The sequence below is a fragment of the Vipera ursinii genome, assembly GCF_947247035.1.
Source record: "Vipera ursinii genome assembly, chromosome: Z".
In the NCBI taxonomy this organism is placed as follows: domain Eukaryota; kingdom Metazoa; phylum Chordata; class Lepidosauria; order Squamata; family Viperidae; genus Vipera; species Vipera ursinii.
The window spans coordinates 69,324,599-69,346,548 of NC_139517.1; the positions used below are offsets into that span (position 1 = coordinate 69,324,599).

Sequence of the window (21,950 nt, forward strand, 5' to 3'; positions counted from 1 at the left end):
CTCCTTTTTATCTGCTTTCAGGTGTGATTTTTATATTGCCCACACCTGTTACTTGCCCAAGGTGAGTTTAAAGCAGCATCACATGCTTGAAACAATTTTATTTACCCACAATTTTGAAAGAGTGCCAATAATTTTGTCCGGCCCATTTTTGGAGTTTTGTTTGGAACAACCTGCCTCCAGAAGTTGTGAATGCTCCAACACTGGAAGTTTTTAAAAAGAGACTGGAGAGCCATGTGTCTGAAATAATATAGGGTTTCCTGCCTGAGCAGGGGGTTGGACTAGATGACCTCCAAGGTACCTTCCAACTCTATTATTATTATTATTATTATTATTATTATTATTATTATTATTATTATTATTAATATTAATATTATTATTATTATTATTATTATTATTATTATTATTATTATTATTATTATTATTTTGTCAAGTAGATGATCCCAATAAAAACTATTAATATAATATAATGAAGATACAAAAAAACCTTGCCTGTTCCTTTCTTTTTTCCCCTTAAGGTATCCTTACATACTTCTTATTAAACTCCATATTCCCAAATGCACAAAACCATTGTCCTCATTACCCTTTTATTCAACTGCATCAAATAATGCAGTGACATGTTAGAATAAGCATTACAGCCATTGATTCCTCTTTGAGTGAGTAAAAATGTGCTCTGATTGTCCCAGTTTTCATCAGGCTCAAGCTGCCCCAGTTAAAGTACAATCTAGAAGCCAGAAACAATTATTGGAGAATCATGTGAGGCAGAATGAAGGAGCCAACTAATTTAATAATTAGTTTATGCTTAATCATGAGCTATTGAAAAGATTTTTCCCTTTTAAAGTTGATCCTTTTAGCTGTTATCCTATAATTAACCCATTCACTCTGATGAACAAAATATAATTGTTATATGCCTGAATTTTTGTTTCATGTAGTATCAAAATTTCTCTGTTAGGAATGAAAAAAGGAAATTGAAAGTTTTTAATAACATTATCAAGTATGCATAGATTGGCTAAAAGTGGAAACCCTGCAATTCTTCAAATATTATAACTAATAGTTAGATTATATATTACAGTTTCTTAAAGTGTTGTCTGAGATCTCTCAGGGATCACAATTTCACTCATCTTGTTATTTTAATTTGTTAAAAAATACAATTTTTCATGAAAAAATATTTTATTAGTTAATATTTTATTAGGTTTCATACTGTGATTTTTATGTTTCAATAAATAAATACTTTACAATTGCATCAACTTTAGAAGAGGAAAAAAATTAGTAAGTACAAACAAGTGTGGTTTAGTAATACCCTGTAAAATTGGGAAGGGGTTCTGAGTGCAAATAGATCTAGAGCAGAGTTCTCCAAACTTGCCAACTTTAATTTTTTAATCAGTGGTCAGGATCAGAGTTTTTTTTATTTGAAATTTCTTTGCTTTCATTGATATTATTGACATTATATAGGCAGATTAAATTTGTGCAAAATGTTTCTATTAAAAACTTAATATATTGAATGTAGTTCAATTCTGTTGAATATGCCTTGGGTTAATGTATAAACTGTTTCCTAGCAGATTTTTAAGTACGGTAATTGTTTAGGAATGAAAATCAAGATTGGATTTTTAACTGGAAAGCCGGTATTTCCCATTTAGAGAGTTGATGTTTTGGGATTAATTCTATCAATATAAGATGCTTTCAGGCTTTTTTATGACTGTTCTGATTGTAATTGAACAATGTCATTATTTATGCCTGAATTGAGTCTCTGCAACTCCTCATATTCAAAATGGATAAATTGCAATATATTTCTTGATTTTCTTTTAAACTGTGATTCGCCAGTTAATGCAAAAATATAATCTTTTTCAGTTAAATAATTCTAAATCTATTGATGTATTGTTTGATTACTAAAACTGACATGAACTGCTAGATTTTCCAGAAAAATATCTATTCTTAATCATTGCCCACTTTTTAAGGAATCAAGTGGGAAAAGTGGGGAGTAATTTGTTGCCATCATTGTCAGCAGTTTTGTGATCTATTTCTGGTTACCTAGGGAACTACTGGAATATCCTATCTTCTTTTCATCCTTGCTTCAGAAGGCTTAAGCACATGTCTTGCATTGACACTGGATATTTACGTCTTTCTGTTGTACATACAATTTCATGCATATAAATCATTTCTATTCTGCTGCCCTTTTTGTGATTGATATCAGTTGAGGGGAAAACAAAGCCTTAATTTTCATACACTATACTGTAACTTCTTAGTTCCTCCACTTATTCATTTGTATCTTCAGGGAATTTTCATGGCCTAAGGCTATAAACAATGATATTTACCAACAAACCAAACCAACCCCACTCTACCCTGCCCCTCCAAAATAAACTAGGGGCTGGGAAAGCAAATCACTAGTTTGCTTTCAGAATTTGAAGGTACCATTTTCATATAAATTGCTGTGAGATGTATTGCTTGATTATTTCTCAAAGGCAAGGAGAAAATATTTCACTTCATTTTTCTAGGTATGAATTATGTAATTTAGGCCAACGTTTTTCAAACATTACAATAATACAATGTTGATCAGTAAAACAAGAAATATCCCAGAGTGATCCAGCTTGACTGAATAATGGAAGAGAATTTTCACATATGTCGGTGTCTGTATTGTGATGAAATTATAAAAGACTTTGCTTGAGTTTTTAGGTCCTTGGTTGCTTAAAAAACCCATTTGATGTCTGCATATTTTCATGTCTATATTAGTATCCATGTGTTTTGCTTAAGAGGCAAATTTCTGGTATCAGATCTCAGTGGCTAGTTTCAGTGGTATTAAGATTGTATATTGCAGTATGCCCGAGGAAACATTGCAGTGCTACAGATGCTTAATGATGGGTTTCAGCAGCCTACAAGCTCCAGAATTATATGACGTCACCGTAGAGTTAAGTTTCATAGGGGCAATTTACAACAGCTTTGACGTAGGATGTGGTAATTTAAACTTATGCTTGAAAACTAGAAGTTGCTGCAAAACTGGGAAACACGTAAATTTATATTTAAAAGGACTGAAGCTATATCCTTTCATTTTGGTTTTCAAACAAAAATCAAAGTATCTTTTCTCCCTGTCTTTTCTTTCAAAGGAGAGACTATATCTCTCTTCACTTATAATCTTATGGATAGATAATGAAATATTGGAATGCATTAACGTGCTGGTTTCAGATATATATGTAATTTCAGAGTAAATCAAAATAGTACACATATTTTCATGCTAATCTATATCTTTCTAGCACTGACAGAAAAAGGAGCTGTTTCACTGTCATGTGTCAGATATAGCCTTTCTACAGAAAATCATCAGTTGATTGTCAGAGAAAAAGCTGAAACTTGGTCCTCTTCAGCTATGCAGCCAGTTTAACATGTCTTGGATGGATGGGAGGCAGAATACAATTTCACAAAGTGCACATGCCCAAAGTACACTCTTCCCTTTTTTTTTCTCCAAAGCATGATTTTATCATAAGCTTGCCTGCATATTTAGGTTACTGTCTACCATAGCACAGCACAAATTCAACTTTAGCTTTGGAATTATTGTAATTTTATGGTGAAGAATAAGGGAAATATGAATCAAATGCAGTGGGATATCTAGGTAGAAAATGCCATATGTGAATCTAGGCGGAACAGTTCATTTTTATTCTGCCTTAGGTTGCAACCCATCAGTTTGTTAGTTGTAAGAGCCAATTGTTCACAAGCAACTTAATGTCGACATTGAATCATGCCAATTATATTTCTTGTTGGTTTGAAACATTTCACTACTTATCCAAGTAATTTCTTTGGTTTGAGCAAGTTGATTAGGGGAACCCCACATATGTCCTCCAGGGGTGGTTTAATTTCTCACCTAACCTGAATAGGCTCATTAAGTGAGTAGGCAGAGTTGTTGGGATGTAAATGTTCTGACTCCTAAATCCATTACCATAGGGTTTAATTGCATTAGACTGCATACTCTACATTTCTCTTCTTATGTTTTTGGTTCATGTGGGGGGGAAGCAGTGGTTATTCTTCATTTTCTGGAGATTAGCCAAAGCTCAGACATGTCATTTTTCTGTGATGTCTCCAACAACCTGCCAAAAAAAGCTGAAGATGGAGATATGATATGTCAAATTATATCAGTATTTAACATTGGGATTTTCTTTTTTTAGAATCGTAATGAAATTAAAAATGGAGCAATACTTCGATTAACAACATCACCGGTAAGTTGCTGATACATTTGCATATATCTAATTTCCCTATCTCTTATGCTGTTATCATGATTATTGTAACATAGTCCATATGATATGCTATACTATTAATTTGTGAGGATAGGTGACATTAATTTATATAGTTGAATGGAAAAATTAAGGATCAAATTGTATATGAATATGGCAGCCACAGAAGTTCAGATGCCACTTGATTAAGTAATTTTTAATCCCTACTTTGAAAGAAATAATAACTATCAATTATTTCCTGTAACCAGGCAAAATTCTTTCTGTTTCTATGCTTGGATTCCCCCTCCCCTCACTCATCCATGCACAATGATTCTAACTCAGAAATTATTTGCATGTTTGAGATTTCCCCAAAGATTTGTAATAACTGCGAAGAGTATTTTAAAAAGTGTTTTCTTTCATATAAGCACATTTTGATTGAATTTTAGTTAAGTTTTGTATCATTGCCTTGCTGAGATAGGCAGTGTCTTTTAGCTTCAATTTCTTCATTGCTTTTGAGACATTAACTTCTAGTTGAATCTTATCTTCCTTCTACCTGGACAGTATTTCTTGTGTCAAAAAAGATTTTTGCAATGTTTTTATAGCCTTTGTTCTGGCTCCCAGGATTAAAATGCTTTGGAACTCAAGAATTCCAGACAGTTCAACTCAACAAAAATAATTGTGCAACAGATATTTTATTGTCCAGGAACTTTAAGCAAAGACTTACATTTTGCAGTAAAGATATCTGGTTGTAGAAGCACATATATGTCCATATCTGTTCATTTCCATAGGTAAAAAGGGATAATTCTCCATCTCAGCTATGCATGGTTACAGCTGCTAGTTGATGCGTGCAGCATGGTTGATTAGACAAAGACTTTACCACCTGACACGTAACCAGGATGTCCTGCAATAAACTTTTTAACTCCTCCCAGTCTAGATAAGCTATAGGACTAACTACACTAGATTACATTTCCCAGAATCCATCTCTTAAGGAAACGGCGTTTAACCCTTTCAATGCTAAACGTTTTTACATACAGTTCACTCAATGATACAACATTAACCCTGTAAATGCTAAATACTCTAACACAGTTCTTAACTCCTAAGCTTGCTACAATCTGGTCCAACACACTCCCCACTTGGAAATATAAATTTCCAATATTAATTAACTAGAATAAGCAAAAAACATAGCACCAAACAATGCAATTTTCACTACTAACTGACTGTTAACTAGACTAGGTGAAAACATGGCATCAAGCACGCATAATTATAAGGTAATTACAAAACATGCATAACTATAAGGTAAATACAAAACATGCATAACTGTAACTGAGATAAACAAGGCATTACATAAAACAATGCAATCATGAGATAGATACAATATGCATAGTTCAAAGTTCAATCTTCAAGTTCTGTCTTCTTCAGCAACAGGACCAGGTCAGAGATCGGTCTGGTGTAAAGCCTTTTAATGAGAATCTGCAAGTTGCGACCTGACTTTTGTGGCTTCACGATCTGGATTCAACTTGACGAACTAGTCTATCAGAGCTGGGTAGGACCTGTGCACAAGTCCCATGGGCCAAGAGTTCCAATGGGCATCCTAGTCTCTCAACAAGACAAGGTCTCCTTCTTCTAGGTTGGGCTCTTTGGTCTTCCATTTGTGGCCATCTTGAAGGGTAGACAAATATTCTTGCTTCCAATGCTTCCAGAAGGTGTTGGCAAGTAGTTACACTTGTCTCCATTGCTGTTTATACTGTACATGTCTTTGGGAACAAAGTTCCCTGATGGTGCTGGCCAATCGCCTGTCTTCTGGGTTAGCAAGGAGGCTGAGGCAAGAATGGTTGGATTTTCAGGATCCAAGGAAATTGGAACCAAAGGATTTTCAGGATGAGAAGAAACTGGAACCAAAGGATTTTCAGGATGAGAAGAAACTGGAACCAAAGGATTTTCAGGATCAGAAGAAACTAGAACCAAAGGATTTCCAGGATCAGAAGTAGCTGGAATCAAAGGTTGAGTGTTGATGATGGCTGCTACTTCTGCCATGAGGGTAGTGAGGACCTCATGCATCAGTGTGGGCAATGTTGTCAACATAGAGTCCAGAATTTTGTGGGCAATGCCAATCATGCGCTCCCACGCTCCTCCCATGTGAGATGCATGGGGAGGATTGAATGTCCGAACACAATTTTGGGCCTTTAGGAACTTGTCAATTACTGGGTCATGGCAAATGCCTTCAATAGTTTGTAAGGCCTTGCAGGCTCCTACAAAGTTAGTTCCTTGGATGCTAAGACAAGTGAACAGGACTATCACTGCTATGCCAAATATGCGGGGTCTCCATCTGGAGGAGCATTTAAAGTGGGCTGGTTCTAGGAAATGGCTAGCAGATGGTTTCTCTGTTTTCTTGCCCATTGTCAACAAGCAATGGATGTTCGTTTTCTCATCCTGTCTGAGAAATTTGTTGGGTGCCTGAGGTTGAATGTTGGCATCCTGACCTAGATCTAGAAGCACATAGTATTCTGGTCTCTGTGACATCAGGCTGTCTGGATGAGCCGATAACTCAGGACCCTTTAGCCAGATCGATTCTGCCAAATGTGATGCAAGAATGGACTGCTTAGCTTGGTCCGCAGGGTTCTGATCTATTGGCACATGTTGCCATTGCTCAGGGACTGAAGATCTTTTAATCCTTTCTACCCTATTGTTTACATAGACGTAGAAGTGTCTGCTTTAGTTGTAGATGCAGCACAGCAACACCTCGCTGTTTGTGTAGGAGGTGGTGGATCGCAGTTCAAGGTCTATTGTTTTCGATGTCAGTTTTATGGCCAGTACGGCACCGCAGAGTTCCAACCTTGGTATGGTATGAGCTTGTTATGGTGTTAGTTTCACCTTTCCCATAACGAAACCTACGTAGCTCTCCCCACTGTAGATTCTGATGTGTCCTGCAGCTGCTATTGCTTTTGTCGAAGCATCTGAGAACACATGCAGCTTTTTCTTTGTTGTGGCAGCAAGTGAGATGGGAACATGCGTGCTCTGTATGTGGGCGCTTTGGATGGAACTTACGGATCCATGCCACATCTCCCAGTCTTGCTTCTGTTCTGGCGGAAGTGGCTTGTTCCAGTTTGTGATGTCTTGGGACAGTGCACGCAGAAGAAGCCTCCCTTCTTCTGTTGACAGTAATCTTCTTGTGAAGGCAGTGTTCTTTGCCAGAGTTCTAAAAGTGAAGATGTCCTTCTTCAAGTCCCAACACAAACCGAGACTGAGTTGGAAGCGAGGATTGTCTGTGCCAAAGTTGAGGTCCTGTAGACCTTTAGCGTGGTCTTCAGGATTGAAGGCTGCCAACACTTTTTTGCTGTTGGATGCAGTTTTGTGCAGTCTAAGGTTAGCTGCCACTAACATCTTTCGTGTCCTTTTTAGTAGGTCTATAGCCTCTGCTGTAGTGGGTACAGATTTTAAGCTGTCATTGACATAGAAATCCTATTCTGTGAAGCATCTGGCATCTGCACCACGTTCGGCTTCACCTATACAGGCGGTGCGTTGCAGGCCGTAGTTAGCGATTGCGGGGGAAGAGTCATTTCCAAAGACATGCACTTACACTCTTTATTCTGTTATCTGCTGACTGTGTTGGTCATCGCTGAACCACAGGAAGCGCAGGTAATTGCGATGATCTTCCCTGATGTAGAACAAATAAAACATCTGCTGGATGTTAGCCATGACTGCCACATCTTCCTTTCTGAAGCGGATGGGCACTCCAAGCAGACTGTTGATGAGGTCAGGCCCTGTGAGAAAGACTTTGTTCAAAGAGATGCCTTGGTACTGTGCACTGGCATCAAAGACTTATCTGCCCTGGCTTTTGTGGGTGGTACACTCTGAAGAATGGTAGGTACCAGCATTCTTCATCTTTCTGCAGTGGTGGGGCAGGTTCTGGGTGTCCGCTCTAGAACATCTTTTCCATGAACTCTACTAGATGAGCTTTCATTTTGGGCTTTTTGTTCATAACTCTCCTCAGACTGTTGCGGCAAGAGAGAGCTCACTTAAGATTGTTAGGCAGGCGCTGCCTGGCTATACAGAAAAGTAGTGGGGCTATCCAACTCCCTGTGGCATCCTGCAGGCATTCCTTATCCATGAGCTCTAGAAAGTCTTTGTCCTCTATTGACAAGGCTAAGTCATGATTTTTGCTGGTCTGGAACACTGTCACTTCCAAAACGGGTTTGGTTGTCACAAGCGTGAAGTGTTCTTGGCATGGTTTCAGATGGGTTTCTGTCCCATTACTGTGAATGGAGGTCGTTGAGATATTCATCTGGGTTGGAGTTTGCAGCTGGTCAACACAGACCGTTCCTGGGATGACCCATCCAGTTCCATCTTAAAGGCAATTGGGGGGCTTCTTGGGCCTCTGACCATTCCATGGTAGGCAAAGGTGTTGGGGGTCTACTCCCAACAGAGGCAAGATTTCAGCTTCAGGATTTAGATGATCAGGAAGATGATCATCCATGTGCTTCAGGTGAGGTATGGTGCATGTTACCTCTGGTGTTGGAATTTGACTGCGATTGTCTGGTGAGGCATCCCATTCTGGCAATGGCGATGGTAGGAACCATGAACTCCCATCTAATGACTGGATGTGGAGTTCAGTGACTTTCCTCCCACTGTGCTCTGTTGCACAGTGCACGTTGTGAAAGGAGTTTCTTTGCTTGGGGGTGCACTTGGTAATGGCAAATCACTACATGCTGACATGCAGTCGACTTTGGCAAGTGTCTCCGGGCGCTTTTTGGAGCCATGCTGGTGCTCCTTGGTTGAAGAAGGAGTAGAAGTTGCTTGTTGTAGCTGCTCAGAGTCTGGATGCTGGGCTCCCGGGTAATTGTCACTCTTGCTTGGGTGACACTTCCCCTTAGCTGTGCAAGCTTTACCCGCCTGTTCCGTAGACTCACAGCATTTGAAGCAGACCTTGTACCCTCACAAATCCAACCTCCTTCTCCAGGATGTTGGAGGACCAATTGGTGTTGTGCAGGATTTGCCATCAGGCTGAGCTGGTACAGCATTGAGGTCATCATTAGCACGATCAGTGGATTCTTGTTGATCCTCATAAGCATTGCTCCCAAGAGCAAGGGAATGTGGCACAGACGGCTGGCAGTTTTCTTCAGAATACTTCTTGTTGAGGGTAACTTCCTGTGGTGCAGACGAAGGGCCTTGAGGGTCTGGCTGGAGTTCCTTTGCCTTTGCATTGAGCTCAGGAACTGTGATTTTTTGTGTGCCTACCTGCTGAGGAGTTTTCGTCATTGCAGATGTGCTAATTTGCTCACCCCTTGCACCTTGGTCTGCTGGGGTGAATTTTACAGATCTGAGGGGAAGATCTTGTGAGTCAGGTAGCGCATTGCCAGCTTCCTGACTGGTTGGCACATCTGGTGGTCGAGATTCTCCTCCTTGGTCACTTGGCCTCGGGAGATATGTGACCGACCATGTTGCCTCCTCCCACTCTTAACATAGTGCGTTCTGGTCATCTATGTAGGCCCTGACACGGTTATATGAGTTTCCACCTTCTGGCCTCTCAAACTTGGGTATTAAGGTAGCATCGTCTAGCTTTTTCTGTAAAGCTGCTGCTTTTGTGGTTGTTTCTGCTGCCTCCTGTTCAAGCTGTGAAAACTCAAGGTTGGCCTGAGCCTTTGCCTCTGCAGCCTCCTGTTTGCTCCATAGAAACTCAATCCTGGCCTGGGCTATGGCTGTTTCTTCCTTTTGCCTAGCTACACGTATAGCTGCTTTGACCACTTCTTCCTTTAACAGATGCTCTGCTTTTTGCCATCTGTAGAGCTGTTTTGGTCTCCAGTTTGGCCATTTCTATCTTCTGCAGCTGCTTGGCTCTTGCCAGACGTAGATCTGTTTCAGCCATTTCTAACTTTAGCAGCTGCTCTTTTTTTGCTACAGGCAAAACTGCTATGGCTTCTGCGGCGTTGACTCGTGCTTCTATAGCTTGAGTGGCCAGGCTCTCTGTCCTCGAGCCTCGGGATGAATGGCTGTGACGAGAAGATATTTTAGAGTGACAGGAGGTGCCTGAGACATGAGCTTGCTTTGACACACTGCTGAGGTGAGAAGATGCATTAGAATGATGAGATGATGCTTGTGAATGATGGGACACTTTGGACGTGACCTTCTCAAGTGGTGTGTCTTTCATGTGTAGCTCAACCTCAGGGAGACAAGTTATTACTTTCTAGGAACTTTTCACGTTCCTTGTTTTTTAGCTTGAGGTGTTGCATTTTCTTTTCGAGTGTTAGATCCCCCAGCTGCGACTGGACCTCTTCGAGACAATGCTCGTAGTCTTTCCATTTGAAGAAAAACTCCTTCAATAAGAGAGTATGTTTGGGAGAAAGCTCCTCTTTGGATGCTTCGCAGAGTTTTGTAACTTCTCACAGTATCTTTCATGATGTTGATGGAGTGCATTCCATTTCTCCATCAGGCTTCACTACATGACTTCAGTAGGCTTTCTTTGTTGCCTCAGGTCATAGGGTTTCTGAGATGTCTTTGGCCCCACTGAAGCTTGGACTTCAGGTTCTATGCACATCTCAGGATTAGTGGTTTGGACCGGTTCTTCAAGGTTGGTTGGCTGAACCAGTTCTTCTGAAGCAATAGGACACTCCGCTATGGTTAACACAAGCTCAGGAAACTTCCTAGCTATTTTGGATGAATTCAATGGATTTCACACTTTCACCACTAGGGGGTGCTCTCTGTGAGTAAAGGCTTCTGCAAAGTTCCTTCTTTAACCACTAGGGGATGCTCACTGTGGGTAAAGGCTTCAGCAAAGTTCCTTCTTTAGCCACTAGGGGATGCTTTCTCTACGTGGGTAAAGCGGTTTGTTGAACTGCTCTGATCAACGTGTTTTATGCTGGCTCGTTGAGACAAAGAACAGGATGCTTTAAAGTAGTTAGCTAATATGCAGTTCCCCATCTTTCTTGAGCAGTTTTGCATGGGCAGGGAGAGGCAACACAGATACAATTCTTTTGAACTTTCAGCAAGGATGCAACCTTTTCAAGTTCTAGTAAGACGTTTCATTCATTCCAAGCAAATGCTGGCCCCAATTTACATAGAGGCTTGGATTCTTTGCAATTAACAGGCACGGATATTCAAACATACATGCTGGCTTTTTCACTGAAGAGAAATTAATGCTTGTAGCCACTTAATGAAGATATAGCTATAGCTAGACACATAAAAAGTTAATAGTCTCTTTTCAGTAGGCAAGCTGCTTAGTTAACTCCATTCATTTCTCTCAAAGCAGATTGAGCTTGTTAACGCTGGCTAGCAGACAGATTTTTACTTCAGCCAGGCAAGGCATGGAGAATTTCCCTATTCTTTTATTTTGAATGATGAGTAGAGGCAAGATAGAAGAAGATAGAATCTTTTACAGAGACAGGGAAACAATATTCTTTTACTTCAGCCAAATGAAGAATATTTTCCTCTTTTTTACTGAGGCATGGAGATTTATACCCCTTTTTACTGTTCTGGCTCCCAGAATTAAAATGCTTTGTAACTCCAGAATTCCAGACAGTTCAACTCAATGAAAATAATTGTATAACAGATATCTTTTATTGTCCAGGAACTTTAAGCAAAGACTTACATTTTGCAGTAAAGACATCCGGTTGTAGAAGCATATATATGCCCATATCTGTTCATTTGCATAGGTAAAAAGGGATAATTCTCCATCTCAGCTATGCGTGGTTACAGCTCCTAGTCGATGCATGAAGCATGGTTGTTTAGACAAAGGCTTTACCACCTGACACATAACCAGGATGTCCTGCAATGAACTTTTTAACTCCTCCCATGGTCTAGATAAGTTATAGGACTAACTACACTAGACTACATTTCCCAGAAGCCATCTCTTAAGGAAATGCCATTTAACATTAAATGTTAAACGTTCTTACATACAATACAGTTTACTCAATGATACAACATTAACCCTGTGAATGCTAAATACTTGTAACACAGTTCTTAACTCCTAAACTGACTACAGTCTGGTCCAGCACAGCCTTCCTGCTTTATAGATGAACTACTTCTGGAGGCAGGTTGTTCCACTGATTAATTGTTCTAACTGTCAGGAAGTTTCTCCTTAGTTCTAGGTTGCTTCTTGTCCTGCCTTCAGGTGCTTTGGAGAATAGCTTGACTCCCTCTTCTTTGTGGCAGCCCCTGAGATATTTGAACACTGGTATCATGTCACCCCTAGTCCTTTTCTTCCTTAAACTAGATGTACCCAATTTCAGAAACCATTCTTTATACATTTTAGCCTCCAGTCCCCTAATCATCTTTGTTGCTCTACTTTTCATACATACATACATACATAAATACAGACACACACACATACACACTGAAAGCTGCAAGAGCAATATTGAAATAAAGGAACCATGCTTATAATAAGACCAAAGATTGGAGAATATCAGTGGCAAAATTTACAGTATATATGCTTAATGGAAGTTTAATTAATCAAGAACAGCTCGTATACAGTATATACTACATGTGATACAGCAGGTCAGATTTAAACATTTGAAAATTGTTTTTATGAAGGAAGTTATGAGATCAATGACAAACAACACATAATAATAATAATAATAATAATAATAATAATAATAATAATAATAATAATAATATTGATGTTGGAAGGGACAAATGGCTGTCCAGTCTCTTCTTAAAAACTTCCAGTGTTGGAGCATTTACCACTTCTGGAGGCAGGTGGTTCTACTGGTTAATTGTTCTAACTGTCAGGAAGTTTCTCCTTAGTTCTAGGTTGCTTCTCTCCTTGATTAGTTTCCATCCATTGCTTCTTGTCCTGCCTTTGGGTGCTTTGGAGAATAACTTGAATTCCTCCTCTTTGTGGCAGCCCCTGAGATATTAGAACCCTTCTATCATGCCCCCCCTCGTTCTTCTCTTCATTAAACTACACATACCCAATTCCAGCAGCTGTTCCTTATATGTTTTACTCTCCAGTCCCCTAATCATCTTTGTTGCTCTTCTCTGTACACTTTTAGAGTCTCAACGTCTTTTTTACAACATGGTGACCAAAACTGGATGCAGTATTCCAAGTGTGGCCTTACCAAGGCATTATAAAGTGGCATTAATACTTCACGTGATCTTGATTCTATTCCTCTGTTAATGCAGCCTAGCACTGTGTTGGCTTTTTTGGCAGTTGCAGCACACTGCTGGCTCATATTTAATTGATTGTCCACTAGGACTCCAAGATCCCTGTCACAGTTACTACTATTGAGCAAGGTACCCCCTATACTAAGATATGCAGATGATACCACTCTAATGGCAGAAAGTGAAGAGGAACTAAAGAGCCTGTTGTTACGAGTGAAGAAGGAAAGTGCAAAAGTTGGGTTGAAAATAAACATTAAGAAAACCAAGATCATCGCATCCGGCCCTCTCAATTCCTGGCAAATAGACGGGGAAGAAATGGAGGTAGTGACAGATTTTATTTTCCTGGGCTCCAAGATCACCGCAGATGGGGACTGCAGCCAAGAAATTAAGACACTTGCTCCTGGGGAGGAAAGCCATGGCAAATCTAGACAGCACACTAAAAAGCAGAGACATCACCCTGCCAACAAAAGTGTGTATAGTCAAGGCTATGTCTTCCCAGTTGCAATGTATGGCTGTGAAAGTTGGACCATAAGAAAGGCTGAGCGCTAAAGAATTGAAGCCTTTGAACTATGGTGCTGGAGAAGACTCCTGCGAGTCCCTTGGACTGCAAGGTGATCAAACCAGTCAGTCCTAGAGGAGATCAACCCTGACTGCTCTTTAGAAGGCCAGATCCTGAAGTTGAAACTCAGATACTTTGGCCACCTAATGAAAAGGAAGGACTCACTGGAGAAGAGCCTAATGCTGGGAAAGGTTGAGGGCAAGAGAAGAAGGGGACGACAGAGAATGAGTGGCTGGATGGAGTCACTGAAGCACTACGTGTGAGCCTAAATGGACTCCAGAAGATGGTAGAGGATAGGAAGGCCTGGAGGAACGTTGTCCATGAGGTTGCAATGGGTCGGACATGACTTCGCAACTAACAACAACAACAACCCCCTATATTATACCTGTACATTTGGTTTTTCTTGCCTAAATGTAGGATCTTACTTTTTTCAACATTGAATTTCATTTTGTTAGATAGTGCCCAGTGTTCAAGTCTGTCCAGATCCTCCTGTATCTTAAGCCTGTCTTCTGGAGTGTTGGCTATTCCTGCCAGCTTGGTGTCATCTGCAAATTTGATGAGTTCCCCATTTGTCCCTTCGTCCAAATCATTGATGAAGATGTTGAAGAGCACTGGGCCTAGAATAGAGCCCTGGGGCACCCCATTACATCATCATCATCATCATCATCATCATAAGTTGGAAGGGACCTTGGAGGTCATCTAGCCCAACCCCCTGCTAAGGCAGGAAACCCTATACCATTTCAGACAAATGGCTCTTCTTAAAAACTTCCAGTGTACATAATTCCCTCCATGTAGATGCGGTTCCATTGAGGACCAAACGCTCAGTACGGCCGGTCAGCCAGCTATGAATCCATCTGCTGGTGATTCTTTCTAACCCATGTTTTTCTATCTTATGAATTAGAAGGTTGTGATCTACTTTATCAAATGATTTACTGAAGTCCAAGGAAATTATATCCACAGCATTCCTCTGATTCACTAATTTTGTCACTTGGTCAAAGAATGCAATAACATTTGTCTGGCATGATCTGTTTTTGACAAACATGGAGATGATACTAGCACTGATCCTTAATCTTTAACAAAAACACCTAGGTTGTGATCAGAGGTTGAGAACTTAAAAGGTGAGAAGGAGATCTGCATTACTGGAAAGTTTTCCGATACTGTCTTTATATATCTTTAGTGATTTGTTTTATGTGTGTTCAGCTGTTACCATCCAATATAGACTTCTTTCCCTGTTGTAGTTCATTATTCTAAATAAAATATTTAAAAAGAATTGAGGAGGTGGGTTTTTTGGTTCTTTAGTCCTTATGGGATGAATGCTCTTTCCTCTTTCCTCTTATTTTGGCAAGGAAGTTATAGTATAGCCATCATATGCTTTCCTCCAGTAATATTACAAGAAAATAACCCAGTGCAGTCCTGTGCATATCCTTCAGAGTTCAGTATATCTTTCTCCTAGGTAACTGGATATAGTTTTGCAGCTCAGAGAAATGTCATGGCTAATAGAAATTGGTATTGATTGACATTACAAAATCAAGTGGCTCTCTGCATATTATCTACTCATGCTGAGACATCATCATCATCCTTCATTTAAATGTTTGGCTAAACTGGATAATTTTTGGTATGCATCGTTACACATGCAACCTGTTTATTGCTCTTTTGGTAAATTGGTATGATTACTTATGACATTAAGGTTCCCCCTCCCCCTTTCTGAACCTTCCGCAGGCACACTTGGTTTCCTAGGTTATAAGAAGTAATAGCTGAATTTTCCAATGTTGTTATTGTTTCTGTCTTAGCAATATGAATCATTTTTTTTCCTCCTATTTTTTATTCTGCATACCATGCTCAGATTAAATCCATAACTTTTAGTTGTAATTGCTTTTATTTTTATTGCAGCTGTTTGACGCTAGCTTTATTGTGCAGATATATGCACCTGTTGAAGATAGAGGCTTTTTATTTCATTTTTCCCCCAAACAATCCTATCTACTTTTACATATTTACCAGTTCAAATTACTTTTAATAAGATTAATGTTTATATACTTTTTTCTTATTTAATCTTAATCAAACCACAGTATATTCTTAAAGCTTTTCTCAGGATCATATCAGTCAATTTGCCCTCCCTCCCACTTTTGTTTTTTCCTTTAGAGACTTGTCACACTACTTACAAGGACAAACACTTGGAATCTGCCAGTGTTTGCAATGGATTACTTTATTTCTTTCATTTTCAGCATTTGTTTCTTGCTTTTCTGTAACATACTAAAGATAGCTTACAGCAAATTATTGTGATTGTAACCAGTAATAAAAAGTAGGTATTAATAAAAGCAATAGTCTTGAACATGAATAGAATGGAACTACTGGCATTAAACAATACAGAGTGCTAATCTGAAAAACTGAAAAATGAACATTTTTGGCTGCCCACTAAAAGTGCATAATAAAAGTTATAGAAGAATTTTGCTATGGAGACTTTGTTACTGCTTTATTGCTGTCCTATCCAACATATCATTCTGATGAGGTAGAGGAAATTGGAAGATCAGTGGCTTATCAGATAAGGCTTACTTATAACTATGCCCTCTCTTTTCCAACTAATTTTGAGTTGTTTAAACAATGCAAATAAAAATGATTTCATTTTGAAAGGGAATAAACTATATGCTGCCATGAATTGAACAATAAAAGATAAAAGCAAAATAGGAAAAAAGAATATTAAAATAAAATTTAAATAATTAATAATCTAATTCAAATTGTGATTAGTATTTCACATTGTCAAAAATAAATATATACATATTTATTCCATTTATAAGGCATCTCATTTGGTGAAACAACTCTGAATGCTATCATGATAGTCAAAATAGTAATCAACAAGCAGAAACAAAAACAAATATATAATGGCCATCACAGACATCATACCATTTCCTGAAAAGGCACACCTAATATCCATCTCAAATGGGCAGAATCTTTAACCCATTTAGCCATTTTAACCAATAAATTAAAGCTATACCTTGCCTCTCTGTCAATACAAAGTCATTCAAAGACCAAAAGTTGACAAATGTTAACCTTTTAGAGTCTATACACATCCTCCCAGGAACATATAATCTGCTTTGTTGCAACAGTTTAGGTATCATATATCCAAGACATAAATAGAGAAATCCCATTTTTTGAGCATATTTTAACCACACATTAACATATTTCTAATTTCCTTCAAAGAGCTAGTTTACTACTGTATGGTAATTATATTTGACCAGTATGAAATTACCAGTGGAAATATTGTGCATAGGTTGACATTTCTTATGGAGCCTAATTAATCTTCAACATTTTTGTTTTTGAACAATACAGAGTTTTGTTTTTTAATTATATGGAATGTACTTAACATTTTTTAGAATACAAGTTCATTTTCTTTTACAAAATAGGATATTTTTAGATTACTTGTATATTACACAAGTTTCAAACATTTTTTATAAAATGTTTGACAATACTAAAGCTTTTTAGCCTTTATGAAAGCTTTCTCCAAGGTGCTCAAAGCTTATTTTATCACAGCACTAGAGATTATCATGGAATGAAAGTCAAGCCACATGTATATATTACGATTTTGGTTCATTTTGGTAAAGTATATTCCTTTTGTGATTTTTCAGAGGTTTTAAAGATACCATTACATATTAACAAAGAGTTATTAAACACCGTAATATTTTCAACTCAAGTTTTCCAGAGATTTGTGAATTTTAGGTTATTTTATTTTTTATTTTAATCCCATTTATATCCCGCCCTTCTTCGAAGACTCAGGGCAGCTTACAATCTAAGCAAAAATCAAATGTGCTTAGCAATAGCCTTCATTCTATGTATATGCCTGCTTATTAGGACTTTTGCCCCCCCCCAGCGGCATTTTTACAAAGTCAGCTTATTGCCCCCAACAATCTGGGTCCTCATTTTACCTATCTCGGAAGGATGGAAGGCTGAGTCAACCTTGAACCTGGTGGGATGCGAACCTGCAATAATTGCAGGCAGCTGGTGTTACTTAAGGAGGCATTAGCCCACTGCTCCACCAAGGCTCTTATACAGGTAGCCCTCAATTTACAACAGTTTTTTTAGTAACCATTCAAGATTACAACACCACTGACAAATAGTGACCATTTTTCACACTAATATCCACTGCAACACCCCCTTGTCACATGATCGAAATTCAGATGCTTGGCAATTGATTCATATTTATGATGTTTGTAGTGTCCTGGGATCATGTGATCACCATTTCTGACTTTCTAATAAGCAAAGTCAATGGGGAAACTAGATTCACTCAACAACCTACTAACTTAACAACTGCAATTTGAGAAACCTATATGTGGGTCAAGAAGCAACAGTGAGAACTGGACATGGAACCACTGATTGGTTCAAAATTGGGAAAGGAGTCCGGCAAGGCTGTATAATTTAATTTAATTTAATTTATTAATATTTCTATACTGCCCTTCTCCCGAAGGACTCAGGGCGGTGTACAGGGCAAGAATAAACATAGAGATTTACAAAAATTAAAAGATAATTAAATACATGCCCATTTAAAAATACAATTAATACATGGTAAAAACCCCAATAAAAATAGTAAAAAGACCCCACTAATCCCCCCTCAGGCCAGGCCGGCTTGCTCGAACAAGTATGTTTTCAGATCGCGGCGAAAGGAGCGAAGATCGGGCGCCGTCCGGAGCTCAACCGGTAACTGGTTCCATAGCTCCGGGGCGCCCACAGAGAAGGATCTCCCCCTGGGGGCCACCAGTCGACATTCTCTGACCGGTGGCACCCTGAGGAGGCCCTCTCTGTGGGAACGCACAGGGCGGAGGGAAGTAGACACCGGCAGCAGGTGTTCCCTAAGGTACTCCGGACCCTGTCACCCTGCCTATTTAACTTATATGCAGAGCACATCATGAGAAAGGCAGGGCTAGATGAATCTAAAGTTGGAATTAAGATTGCCAGGAGAAATATCAACAACCTAAGATATGCAGATGATACCACTCTAATGGCAGAAAGTGAAGAGGAATTAAAGAGCTTCTTGTTGCGAGTGAAGAAGGAGAGTGCAAAAGTTGGGTTGAAACTAAACATTAAGAAAACCACGATCATGGCATCTGGCCCTCTCAATTCCTGGCAAAGAGATGGGGAAGAAATGGAGGTAGTGACAGATTTTATTTTCCTGGGCTCCAAGATCACCGCAGACGGGGGACTGCAGCCAAGAAATAAAAGACACTTGCTCCTGGGGAGGAAAGCCGTGGCAAATCTAGACAGCACACTAAAAAGCAGAGACATCACCCTGCCAACAAAAGTGCGTAGAGTCAAGGCTATGGTCTTCCCACTTGGAATGTATGGCTGTGAAAGTTGGACCATAAGAAAGGTTGAGCACCAAAGAATTGAGGTCTTTGAACTATGGTGCTGGAGAAGACTCCTGCGAGTCCCTTGGACTGCAAGGCGTTCAAACCGATCAGTCCTAGAGGACTGCTCTTTAGAAGGCCAGATCCTGAAGTTGAAACTCAAATACTTTGGCCACCTAATGAGAAGGAAGGACTCACTGGAGAAGAACCTAATGCTGGGAAAGGTTGAGGGCAAGAGAAGAAGGGGATGACAGAGAATGAGGTGGCTGGATGGAGCCACTGAAGCAATAGGTGTGAGTTTAAATGGACTCCAGAAGATGGTAGAGGACAGGAAGGCCTGGAGGAACATTGTCCATGGGGTCACGATGGGTCGGACATGACTTTGCAACTAACAACATTAACGTTTAAATGCTTAATTTTTTTGTGTGTGTGTGTGTGTGTGTGTACATATACATATACATATTAATATATATATATATATATATAGTCTTTCATCTTGATTTTCCCCCTTAGGGGAGAAGATGAATATGTATGTGTAATGAGTCAAGCAGAGAAGGCAGAAATAATTTCACTAAATATAAGCTGCGTATATGTTTTGCTAGGAGAGACAGCTGCCAAATATATGGACAAAATAGATTTATTCTGCAGTGCAGCTCAATATAGTGCCAGCTACTTCAGGGGCAACATGACTCGTCTCAAGTACTCCATCACTGCCTTATTCGCCCTTAGGGGTTCCCCCTCCTCCTGGATGCGACCCGCCTCACTTACCAATCTACCTCTTGATGAAGGGCCCAATTGTTGGGACCCAGAGAGATGGCTGGGCAGGGATAGGGGCCTCGGTTACAAACCTAATAAGAGGTCCCTGGTTAATTTTCTAGCTAAATTTTTTATGGGGTTAGGGAGAGGGGAGGGTTTAGAGTTTCGGTCAGATACCGGGAGGTGTCCACCAACCGCTACTCAGGCCAGGCCTGAGATTGATCACGCTGAGAGGGAGCTTAGACTAGCTACCCTCGGGGCCCCGAAGCGGAGTTTGGGATTACCTATTCCAACGACGGTAGGGAATGGCAGTAGGTGTCCGAACAGAGGACAGCATCAACATCCGGGAGTGCGTCCCCACTATCTTCAAGCGGTGATGCACTCCGACCCTCTGGTTTTGGCCCGTGGTACCGGGAGCGAAGATAATCAACCACCTGAGCTCAGGCTTGTATATCTTAATGCCAGATCCATAGTCAATAAAGCTCCTCTCATCCGAGATTTGGTTGAGAGTGAACATGCGGATCTGGCCTGCATTACGGAAACCTGGTTAGGACCTGAGGGTGGTGTCCCTTTGGTAGATCTTTGCCCACCAGGTTTCTGGGTGCTACACAGGCCTCGGGCTCAGGGAAGAGGCGGGGGAGTGGCAGTAGCGGTGAGGGAGAACCTGTATCCACGAGAGGCCACTGTTGTCCAAATAGCCGGGTGTGAGTCTCTCTTCCTTAGATGTGGCCCTAAGGCTCAATTGGGCTTGCTGCTAGTGTACCTTTCACCTAGTCACGTAGCAGCAGCCCTGCCCGAGCTTCTTGTCATCCTCTCGGGACTGGTGGTTGAGTTCCCCAAAATTATGATCTTGGGTGACTTCAACTTACCATCCCTGGGGAGATCATCTGAGTTGGCTCGGGAGTTCATGGCTTCCATGACGGCCATGGACCTGACACAGATAATCCAGGGCACAACTCATGTAGGAGGACACATGCTCAATTTGATTTTCCTATCTGGACAGTGGTTAGATGATCTGGGTGGGGGCTCTCCAATTGTTACGCCCCTGTCATGGACAGATCATCATCTCCTGGGGCTGACCTTCCGCTTTGCCACTCCCCGTCGTGGGGTTACTGAACCAATGAAATGGTACCACCCTAGGCGGCTTATGGACCCTGGGCGGTTCCAAATAGCGCTTGGCCCCCCACCTGCCTCCTTTGCTCATAGCTCGGCCAGTGCCATGGTGGAAGCCTGGGAAAAGGCAGCCACAGAAGCACTCGACCGAGTTGTACCCATGCGGCCCCTGACCCGTTGCAGATCCCAGTGGGCTCCATGGTTTTCTACGGAGCTCCGGGAGATGAAACGGCAGAGACGGGGCCTAGAGAGCTGTTGGAGATCCAGCCAATCCGAATCCGACCGATCGCAACTAAGGTCCTTTACGAGGTCTTATCTCGCGGCGCTAAGGAGGGCAAGGTCTAATTACTTTGCTGCCCTTATCGCATCCGCAGATAATCGCCCGACCGCCCTGTTTAAGGTGACCCACTCCCTCCTTAATCTAGAGGTGAAGGAGGATCCCTTGCAGGGTCGTGCTGAGGAATTTAGCCAACATCTGCTGGACAAAATCGCTCGGATCCGGACCAGTCTGGATTCCGACTGGGCAGAGTCTGACGATGAGAACATGGACAGTCTTGTTGATGTTATCTGGGAAGAGTTCGATCCTGTGACTCTGGACGAGGTAGAAAGGATCATGAGGAAGCTAAGCTCCACTACATCCTTATTGGACCCGTGCCCCTCCTGGCTGGTTTATTCGGCTCGGGATGGGACACGAGGCTGGATCCATGCAGTGGTAACTTCTTCATTGAAAGAGGGCAGTTTCCCCGCAGCCTTGAAAGAAGCGGTGGTGAGACCCCTCCTCAAAAAGCCTTCCCTGGACCCAGCTGTTTTAAACAACTTTCGCCCGGTCTCCAACCTTCGCTTTCTTGCAAAGGTTGTTGAGAGCGTAGTGGCGCATCAGCTTCCTCTGTTCCTAGAAGATACTGA

General features: G+C 40.7%; 1 protein-coding gene across 2 annotated transcripts in view; it reads left to right on the top strand.

Annotated features, from left to right (window-relative positions):
• The window catches only part of ELMO1 (engulfment and cell motility 1), a 320,050-nt gene that overhangs the window by 97,662 nt on the left and 200,438 nt on the right, over positions 1-21,950 (top strand). Inside the window, exon 2 of one of the 2 annotated variants that reach the window (XM_083378295.1) lies at positions 4,146-4,196. The exons of the other annotated variant lie outside the window; for it this stretch is intronic. The gene's annotated coding sequence lies outside the window, so the exon portion shown is untranslated. The remainder of the gene's footprint in view (positions 1-4,145; positions 4,197-21,950) is intronic. 2 annotated transcript variants of the gene reach the window in all.